Below are 11,319 nucleotides of genomic sequence, written 5' to 3' on the forward strand. Positions count from 1 at the left end.
TGCTTAATACAGTGTTCTGCGTACAGTAAGCACTCAGTAAATACGATTGATCGATTGATGAACTTCTCTGGGCCTCAGTTTCCGTATATAAAATGGGGATTAAATACCTGTTCTCCCTCCCTGTAGACTTTGAATTCCATGGGAGGCAGGGACTCTGTCTGATCTGCTTATATTCTATCTATTTACCCTAGTGATTAGCACAATGCTTGGCACATAGTAAGTACTTAACAAACATCACAATTATTATTAAGATAATCAGGTAGGATATGATCCCTGTCCTACATGGGGCTCATAATATAAGAAAAAGTCATCCCCATTTTACGGAGAGGGAAAATGAGTCACAGGCGGTTGCAGAGTGTTGCAGCTGGAATTAGAAATTGAGTCTCCTGGCTCCAGGCCTACACTCTGTCCAATAGTCCACACAACCTCCCATGTTCCTAAATACACATGAGGGTTCCACCTGAACATGATTAAGATTATATGAGAAACAGCGTGGCTTAGCGGAAAGAGCCCAGGCTTGGGAGTCAGAGGTCATGGGTTCTAATCCCAACACAGCCGCTCGTCCGCTGTGTGACCTTGGGCAAGTCATTTAACTTCTCCAGACCTCAGTTACCTCATCTGTAAAAGTGGAGATTAAAAAATGTAAGCCCCATGTGGTACAATCTGATCACCCTTATCTACCCCACCACTTAGAATAGTGCTCTCCACATAGCAAGCACTTAAATACCATAATTATTAAGATTCCGAATCTATCCTGATTTTCTTTTTCTATCTTTCCTGGAGACTCCATATCTGAATCTGAATCCCTCAAGGTTACAAGTTATCTTCCCTTAACTTCTGGGTCCATCTGCCAAATCCTTTCTCCTAAACACCTGCCGGTTGACCTTAGATTTTCCCTTCTCAATCAATCGATGGTACTTATAGTGTGCTTACTGTGTTCAGAGAACCGAAGTAAGCATCTGGGAAAGTATAATACGATAGCGTTGGTAGACGTAATCACTGACCACAAGGAGCTTAAAGTCAAGAGGGGGAGATAGACATTAAGATAAATGACAGAAAGGGGAAAGAGAGTAGAAGGATGTATATATCAGTGCTCTGGGACTCCGGGTGGGCTGAATATCAGGTGCTTAAGATCCGAGCGCATAGACGATACAGAGGGGAAAATGGGTACGGGAAATAAGGAGTTTCTGTTTGATGAGGAGTTGGATGGGAAACCACTGGATGTTCATGAGGAGTGGGGAGTTATGGACCGAATGGTTTTTCAGAAAATCGATCCAGGCACCAGAGTGAAGTAGGATTGAAGAGACAGGAGAGACAAGAGGTAAAGAGGTCAGGTAGGAGTCTGAGGCAGTAGTCACGGTGGGATATGACAAGTGCTTCGATCAATATTGTTAGCAGTTTATGTGGAGCGGAAGGGGAGGATTCAAGAGATGTGAAGGTAGAACTTGCCTTCAGGGTCTTCTTTCTCCTCAAATCTCTCTGTAGGGCACCCCTCACCAGCACATGCCCCCATATTTCCCATTCTCAGTACATTCCCTTCACAGCTTTGCCATTCTCCTTCCTTTTCCCTCTGTTCTTTCCCCATACGGTCCTGTCAGAGCATGAGCTCCTTACAGCCAGACCGTGTGTTATTTCTCCCTTTTGTTATCCCCAAACACTTTGTAGTGTGTGTTACATCCAGTGAGTGCTCAATAAATGCGATTCCTACATCGACTTTGGCAGCCAGTCAGTCAGTGAGTCACTCAGTCGTATTTATTGAGTGCTTACTGTGTGAAGAACACTATAATAAGTGCTTGGGAGAGTAGCAATATATCAGACACATTCCCTGCCCACAGCAAGCTTACATTCTAGAGGGGGAGAGAGACATTAATGTATATAGAGAAGCAGCGTGGCTCAGTGGAAAGAGCCCGGGCTTGGGAATCAGAGGTCGTGGGTTTGAATCCCGGCTCTGACTTTGGGCAAGTCACTTAAATTCTCTGGGCCTCAGTTACCTCATCTGGAAAATGGGGTTGAAGACTGTGAGCCTCATTTGGGACAACCTGATTACCTTGTATCTACTCCAGCGCTTAGAACAGGGCTCTGCACATAGTAGGCCCTTAACAAATACCAACATTATTATTATTATAAAGAAAATAAAATTACAGACATGCACATAAGTGCTGTGGGGCTGGGAGGTGGTCGAGTAAAGAGTGCAAGTGTCAAGGTGAGGCAGAAGGGAGTGGGAGAAGAGGAAAGGAGGGATCCTGGAGGAGATGAACCTTCAAGAAGGCTTTTGAAGGGGGGGAGAGTAGTTGTCTGTCGGATATGAAGAGGGAGGGCAATCCGGGCCACATCAACTGCGATGTCGTTTTTACTCACAGTGGTCCTGAGGGAGATAGGGAAGGAAACGTATCATACTTCCCGTCTTTTAGATGGGCAAACTGAGGTCCAAAGGGTGAAAGTGAATCGATCAAATTTTCAGCATTGAGTCCAGATGGCCTCAGACCCAGGCCTCTTACCACTTACCACTGCTGCTTCCCTTTAGGCAGTGATAAAAAAAAATTCTCATTGAACATTGATTTCACTCATGATTACCCCAGTGCCTTGGCAGACCTGCTAGAGGGCAGCTAGCCAGATCATTTAGATCTGCTGCTCTTCCAACAGGTTTGGATTTCTATGCAGCTTTTAGTGCCCCAATACAGAGGCCCTGTCGCTGTCTCAATTCCCCTTAAACACTCCCCGGACTGTCAATTTCCTTTCCGCAATTACCAAGTGCTGCTCTTATGCCCCGCATGTGTCCATTTCGTGAGGATTTTCTGAAGAGCTTTATGATTGTTTTTTCTCATTCATATTAGGCAAAGAGTCTACCACAGCCATCCTTTCATGTATATTTGGCAAGAGACTATCACGTTGCCTCCTGTTTTTTCATATCTACCAGATGTGCTCTTCTGAGGTTGTGTCTCTGGAAAGTTTGGGGTCAGTTGTTATTATTTTCAATAATAATCAATCAGTGGAATTTACTGAGCACTTACAGTGTGCAATGCAGTATAATAAGTGCTTGGGAGAGTACAAAACAACAGAATTGGTAGACTCACTCCCTGTCCACAAGGAGCTCACGGTCATTGATTAAATGCTTACTAGGCACTCGGCGGGGGGGTAGATAAAGGAGTTTTGAGATTGGACAGAGTTCTTGTCCCACATGGGATTTCATGATCTATTTTATCCCCATTTTACAGATGAGGGAATGGAGGTCCAGAGAAGTTAAGTTCATTCATTCATTCAATCGTTTTTACCGAGCATTTACTGTGTGCAGAGCACTGTACTGAGAAGCAGCGTGGCTCAGTGGAAAGAGGAGTCAGAGGTCATGGGTTCGAATTCCAGCTCTGCCACTTGTCAGCTGTGTGACTTTGGGCAGGTCTCTTAACTTCTCGGTGCCTCAGTTACCTCATCTGTAACATGGGGATTAAGACTGTGAGCCCCACGTGGGACAGTCTGATTCCCCTGTGTCTACCCCAGCGCTTAGAACAGTGTTTGGCACATAGTAAGCGCTTAACAAATACCAACATTATTATTATTAAAGTACAATTCAGCAATAAAGAGAGACAATCCCTGTCCCCACTGGGTTTACAGTCTAGAAAGGGGGAGACAGACATCAGAACAAATAAACAGGCATCAGTATAAATAATTGGAATTATAGATACCGAATTATAGATATATACACATCAAAATGAATAAACAGGCATAAATAAAAATAAATAGACTTATAGATATGAACATAGATATACAAGTCCTGTGGGGCAGGGAGAGTGGCTAGAGCAAAGGGAGTGAGTTGGGGACATGGGGAGGAGAGGGGGAGCTGAGGAAAAGGGGGCTTAGTCTGGGAAGGCCTCTTGGAGGAGGTGAATCTTCAGTAGGGGGAAGTGTGATTGTTTAGCAGATTTAGCAGATTTGAGGAGGGCATTCCAAGCCAGAGGTAGGACGTGGGCCAGGGGTCTTGCACAAGTGACTTGTCCAAGGTCACACAGTAGGTCAGTGATGGGACAAGGACTTGATCCCGGGTCTCCTTACCCCTAATCCCATGCTTTTTCCACTAGTCCATTTCAGTTTCAATTATAAATTTTTTTTTTCTCATTTTACTTTCCCAACTGTAGTAACACTGAAACGTGGAGAACAGTCCTGTAAGCCAAGGGATTTTTAAAAGGCAAATTAAACTCTTCCCCAGGGAATGTGCTCTAAATCAGCTTCTAATGAACAGTTTTTCACTTTCCATATAAGAGATGCTCCCAAGATTCAAGCAATTGATTTAACCATCATTCAATAGCAAGATGGGAAGGGTGTTCCTATTACGCAGCTATGAATGATTCTGAGTGCTGGTCTGATTCGTTTTAAACGTTCACTAATGATAAAGGCAGTACATCAACAAGTGGAATAGAAACCATCCAGGCAGCTGAAAGTCAAACTCCTGGAAAATAAGATAATTCAAAGGGAACTCTGGATCACTGTTGATAAGGCCCTGTTAGACTAAGAAATCTTCTTAGTCTAACAGAAACAGCATGGCCTGTTTGAAAATGCATTGGCCTGGGAGTCAGAGGACCAGTGTTCTAATCCTAACTCTGCTTCTTATCTGCTGTGTGACCTGGGCAAGTCGCCTAACTCCTCTGTGCTTCCGTTTCCTCATCTGCAAATTGGAAATTAAATACTTGTTCTCTCTGCTACTTAGAATACGAGCCCCATGAGGGACAGGGACTGCATCCTACCTGATGATCTTGTATTTACCCCAGTGCTTGGCCCGCAGTAAATGCTGAACAAATACCACAATTCTTCTCTCTCTCTCTCTTTTTCTTTCTGTGTATAATGGAATATTACATACTTCTACAGAATACTCTCTAATAATAATAATTGTGATGTTGTAGTTTCCAAGCACTTAGTACATTGCTATGCACACAGTATGCACTCAATAAATACAATTGAATGAATGAATGTTAAGCATTTGATGTGTGACCGGAGGACCTCCAAGTAGAGGTGTCTTGAAGGCAGGAAGAAATGCGAGACAGCAAAGAGGGGAGAGAGATCGGGCCTGGAGATGTGGAGTTTGTGTATCATCTTCAGAGAAGTGGTAGCTGAAGCCATGGGTTCAAATGAAGTCTCCAAGGAGGTGGGTGTAGATGGAGAATAGAAGGGGACCCAGAACTGAACCTCGAGGGACACCCCCTCCCCGGCTTAGAGACTGAGACTGAGTAGCCAGAAAGACAAGAAGGGAAACTGAGAGGAAATTGTCACTGAAGCCAACATTGGATAGTTTCCAGGAGAGGGATGTGATTGATATTGTACTAAAACCTGGGGTAGATACAACCTAATCAAGTTGGACATAGTCTGGGTCCCACATGGGGCTCCCAGTCTTAATCTCCATTTTCCAGATGTGGTAACTGAGGTTCAGAGAAGTTAATTGACTTGCCCAAGGTCACTCAGCAGACAACTGGCAGAGCAGGGATTAGAACCCAGGTCCTTCTGATTCCCAGGTCCATACTTTATCCACTAGACCGTGCTGATTGTCTCTGTTGCTGAATTGTACTCTTCCAAGCGCTTAGTCCAGTGCTCTGCACACAGTAAATGCTCAATAAATATGATTGAATGAATGAATGAATGAATGCATGCTTCCCATAAAAGGCAGCTTTAAGAATGTGGTAGCTTCTAGCAGCAAATAGCATGTCTGGTTTGGTGAGAGTTATTAGTCTGAAACCCAAGGCTACTTGTAGTAAAACAAACTAAATATTAACAGCTCCTGCTCAGGAGATCAGGATATACATCAGGAGTCTTTTTCTGGTTTCTAGCATTGCTCCCTCCCCTCCCCCAACACCTACTGACAATCAATCAATCAATCAGTGGTATTTATTGAGCTCCTACTGAGTTCAGAGCACTTTACCCAGTGCTTGGTACAATATAACAAAAGTAAGAGCCATGGTCCTGCCCTTAATGTGTTTACATTCTATTAAAGGAGATAGGCAGGTGCAAATTATCAGAATACCCAACATGTGATGAAATGCAAACAATGCATAATAAGCAACATGAGTAGATCACTTTAAACATACCCCACGAGACAACTGGATTATTGTTCTTGAAAAGGTGGTTGTAACTTGAATACTTCTATCATGGGTTATGTTTTTCCATAGATATACATCTTATAAATTAGACTCCATTCCAGAATGTCTGCAGAAGTGATATGAAATTGTACTGCAAATGTGCTGAATGTATCTACTGTAATAATAAATGCCACTAAATTCTTGTTTAATCTTTATTAACCTAATTCAAAGCATAGCATCACAGTTTTAAGTAAATGAAGTGTGATAGGACTATGAGTCTTTTTCAGGAAGCTGTGAATGAATGAAAGCAGCATGGCCTAACGACATGGAGTAGGGGCCTGGGCGTCAGAGGACCTGGGTTCTAATCCCCGCTCCACCACTTGACTGCTATGTGACCTTGGGCAAGTCACTTTATGTCTCTGTTCCTCAGTTCCCTCATCTGTAAAACGGGGATTGAGACTGTGAAGCCCATGTGAGACAGGGACTGTGTCCAATCTGATTACCTTGTATCTACCCCAGCATTCAGAACAGTGGCTGGCACATAGTAAGTGCAAAACAAATGCCATAAAAAAATTAAAATAAGAGCTTGCCCTGCTGTGGGTGCTTTTTCAACTTTTGTGAAGAAGCCAAACAATTTAGGATGAACCAGCAGCCTCTTCCTCTTTTCTTCTTAATGCACCTCATTGCAAGTTAAGTCCTTCTTAATACCTCTGGGCACCATCAAACACCTCTCTCCCATAGGAACTTCTTCAATTATATTGATAAATGCATTCACTGTCATGCAAGACTTTTTAATCCCAAGATTTTACCTGGTGATAGGGAAATCATAACCTTTTGTTCATTTGTCTTCATGCTGTGTTGGGTTTTTAAAGTTCAATGACGTTCTCACTGGATAATTCCTCTAAATAGGACTCCATGAAATCATCAACATCTTACACTGACCTCTTGCTCATGCCTCCCTCCTCCCTGGAAGTCCCTGCCTGTTCATATTTGGCAGACCACAACTCTCCCCATCTTCGAAAACTTATTAAAATCACACCTCCACCTTAGCCTTCCCTGACTGATTTCACATCTCCCTAATTCTATTTCACCCACCAATGTGTCACCTATACACACCTCACATCTAGGTACTCACCCCATACCTCCTCTCCCCCAACAGCATTTAAGCATCTTTAAACTCTATTTGCTTCCCCTTTCCAGTAATTTGTTTTACTGTCCATCTACTGATAGATGGTAAGCTCCTTGAGTCCAGGGAGAATATCTACTAAGTCTATTATACTCTCCCAAGCACTTTATACAGTGCTCTATACAGAGTAAGTGCTCAATAAATGCTAGTGATTGATTGATCGCTATTTAATCCATTTCTAAATTAAGTTGCCTACTCAATTCCACAATTTCTAGACTTTAAGCCTGGTGTGGGCAGGAATTGTCTCTACTGCTGAATTGTACAGTGCTCTGAACACAGTAAGTGCTCAGTAAATATAATCGAATGTACTTCTTTGGTCATCTGTTTCGGATCTCTTTAAAGCCTTTAATGTTTGAAACAGACAAGTGAAGGGAGCCCTTTATTGTTGATTGCTTAATCTCATCCCAGGTGGGAGGGAGGGAGAGAGAAAGGGAGGGATTTACTTTGTTGTAGCTTGACCAGAAGGATGGGGCCAGTTCAGTTTCTGCAAGAAGTAAAACAACGAACAATACAGGTTGCATTCTTATTGAGTGGTTGTGACCCTGGAAAACACAGATGGCAAGAGAAATGTTTACTTGCCATTGTGTTAAGTGTTATTCGGTTAAGGCCGTGGATGTGAGCCACCCAGGCAAAACTAAGTTATTGTCATGTGTCAGTATAGCCCAAATCACATCGCCCCATTGTGACTGTTTCATGCTAAGGAGGGAGAAGAGCAAATTGAGGAAGGCTTAGAGGGAATGACTCTCTCTGCGTGGTGGCATGGGAGAGGAAGATTCTGGGAAACCAGGTTTCCTCCCCCAGCCTGGGGCACCACACATGCTCAGATTGGCTGCTTCTTTTGGTTTCCATTCTCAGCTGCTCTTCTCTCTGTGTCTCAGGAAGCCCTGAATTAAATGGTCATGACGGAATTGGACCCTCTCAGAGTAGCACCTGGAAAGTTTCCAGTACTCTACCAGCCTCAATTACGGGAGGGAGAATCAAGCAGACGCTTCCGTAACTCCATTCCTAGCTTGTGCAGTGGCTAGGGAGTGGAAGGCAATCTGCTACAAGTTAAACTCACCGGTGCTGGGCAGCAGCGGCATGGGAGAGAGTCGAGGGTGGAGACTCAAGTTTTACCACGTGAAAGGACACAGTGGTAAATCACTTGCATATTTTTATCAAGAAAACTCTATGGATCCACTACCAGAATGATTGCAGATCCAGGTGGGGCATTCTGGGAGAGATGTGTCCAAGGTGTCGCTGTGGGTTGGAGATGACTTAATAATAATAATAATAATGATGGTATTTGTTAAGCGCTTACTCTGTGCCAGGTACTGTACTAAGCACTGGTTGGTTACAAGCAAATTGAGTTGGACACAGTTCCTGTCCCAGGTGGGGCTCATAGTCTCAAGCAGTATGAGACAAGATAAAACATTCAATCATATTTATTGAGCGCTTAGTATGTGCAGAGCACTGTACTAAATGCTTGGAACGTACAATTCGGCAAGAGATAGAGACAATCCCTGCCCAACAATGGGCTCACAGTCTAAACGGGGGAGACACACAGCAAAACACAGCAAGTAGTCAGCCGTCAATACCATCAAGATAAATAGAATCATAGATATATTTACATCATTAATAAAATAAATAAGTAATAAATAATACATACAAATAATAATAATAATGTTGGTATTTGTTAAGTGCTTACTATGTGCCAAGCACTGTTCTAAGCAGTGGGATGGATACAAGGTAATAAGGTTGTCCCACGTGGGGCTCACAGTCTTTATCCCCATTTTACAGATAAGGTAACTGAGGTACAGAGAAGTTAAGTGACTTGCCCATGGTCACACAGCTGACAAGCGGCGGAGCCTGGATTAGAACCCACAACTTCTGACTCCCAAACCCAGGCTCTTTCCACTAAGCCATGCTGGGGAAGAGCAGAGGGAGGGAGCAGGGGGAATGGGGAGAGAAGGAGGGGCAGAGGGGAGGGCTCAGTCTGGGAAGGCCTCCTGGAGGAGGTGAGCTCACAGTAGGGGAAGAGGGGAAGAGAGTTAGTTTGGCAGAGGTGAGGAGGGAGGGCATTCCAGGTCAGGGGTAGAACGTGGGCCAGGGGTCGACAGTGGACCAAGAGAGAACGAGGGACCGTGAAGAGGTGAGCGGCAGAGGAGCAGAGTGTACAGGGTGGGCTGTAGAAAGAGAGGAGGGAGGTGAGGTAGGAGGGGGCCAGGTGATGGAGAGCTTGAAGCCAAAAGTGAGGAGATTTTGCTTCATGCGAAGGTTGATAGGCAACCACTGGAAGTTTTTGAGGAGGGGAGTGACGTGCCCAGAGCGTTTCTGTAGAAAGATAATCCGGGCAGCGGAATGAAGAATAGACTGGAGTGGGGAGAGACAGTAGGAAGGGAGATCCGAGAGGAGGCTGATGCAATAATCCACCGGGATAGGAAAGGGGAGAAGCTCTAAAATTTGGAGGTGTGAATTCAGGAGCTCAACCCCTAATTATCTAGAGAATGTTAGGAAATTCATGTGCAATTGGCATTGATATTATATTGTTAATAAACTACAGAACAGTCTAGGGAGAGATTCCTTGGGAAGATAACCTACTGATGATCTTTTCCAGGCCTTGAGATACGGTAGAGTTAAAGCTGAAGACATTTAAATCCTGACCTGATTTTCATTTTGTGATTTCTCTTCTGTGTACAGCTTGTCTTATAGTGGGTGTTTTTGCTCTTGTCCGGATCTAGGTCCTGGCAGTAGATATTTCAACCACCAGAGGTGGGTGAATTTTACCAATTTAGATTATATCATTCATTCTGAAACACAACTTCATAGCGTGAAAAGTTCATTATGAGGATTTACTGGGGTTTAAAAAAATACACTGGATTTTTGGTCATTATCTTTCCCTCCTTTTAAGCTTTTTTAATACTTCCCAATCCCTACACCAGAGTGACCTTTGCTGAAGTTGGATGAGTGCCCTTGTCTGAGACTGACAGCCAGTTCACACTTAACGGCAGCTCAGAGATTGATCCTTGCCCTCATGAGCCAACCCAAAATTGATCTCACTCTGGATTTCTGTGGGGATTGACAGAGAAGGAATAGTTGAATTTCCAGTGAGGGACAAATCACTTTTCTATTTTTAATGTTGCTTGGAGATGAAAGATGAGGCTGCAAGGTTTTTTATCAGAAAAACTCTATCAGTTACTCTGTCATGGCTTTTATTAAATGCTTTTTATGTACCAGGTGTTATGCTGTGCACCAGGGCACATATGAGATGATTGGATCAGACATCCCACAAGGAGGGGCTCATGGTGTAAGTGGAGGTGGACAGGTAAAGAAAAGCAATAAGAGTGACTCATGATTTTGGGAACTTGGGCAGATTCCACTACATTTTTTGGCTAAAGCCGAAAGAATTTCACCCGATCAGGGCTTTGTCTGTGAGGTCAGAATAGATATCAATGCAAATCTTGTTTTGTCTTATGCTGTAGAGTCATCGCTGACCCATAGCGACTCCATGGACACATATCTCCCAGAACACAGCACCTCCATCTGCAATTCTTCTGGAAGTATATCCATAGAGTTTTTTTGGCAAAAGTAAGGAAGTGGTTTAGCATTGCTTCCTTCCATGTGATAAACTTGAGACTCCACCCTCAACTCTCTCCCATGCTGCTGTTGCCCAGCACAGGTGAGTTTTGACTTGTAGCAGATTGCCTTCCACTCACTAGCCACTGCCCAAGCTAGGAATGGAATGGGTAGGCCTCTGTTTGACTCTCCCTCCCGTAACCGAGACGGGTAGAATTCTGGAAACTCTCCAGATGCAATCCTGAGAGGAGATCATTCCAAAAAGTTATTAGTAAATGACTATCATATTAAGGCCAGGAAATCATTTAAGGAAGTTTTTTTGCTTCTAGTCAGTCAATAGGCCAATCGTATTTATTGAGTATTTATTGTTTGCAGAACACTGTACTAAGCACTTGGGAGAGTACAATATAAGGGGTAGGAAAAAGAGCAGGAAAAAGTCATAAACAAGCTGAAGAATATTTTTCAGAATCCCCCCCACCCCACAATAATAACAGTAACATTTACTAAGTGCCCACTGAA

At 43.6% G+C, this 11,319-nt stretch overlaps 1 non-coding gene across 1 annotated transcript; it reads right to left on the bottom strand.

The window, feature by feature from the left end:
- Positions 1–10,913: 10,913 nt before the first annotated feature.
- LOC114812310 lies at positions 10,914–11,051 on the bottom strand. Its single transcript, XR_003759966.1, has one exon. It is a non-coding gene; the product is annotated as a small nucleolar RNA SNORA7 (small nucleolar RNA).
- Between the last annotated feature and the right edge of the window lie 268 nt (positions 11,052–11,319).

The sequence above is a fragment of the Ornithorhynchus anatinus genome, chromosome 5 (assembly GCF_004115215.2).
Source record: "Ornithorhynchus anatinus isolate Pmale09 chromosome 5, mOrnAna1.pri.v4, whole genome shotgun sequence".
Taxonomy (NCBI): Eukaryota; Metazoa; Chordata; class Mammalia; order Monotremata; family Ornithorhynchidae; genus Ornithorhynchus; species Ornithorhynchus anatinus.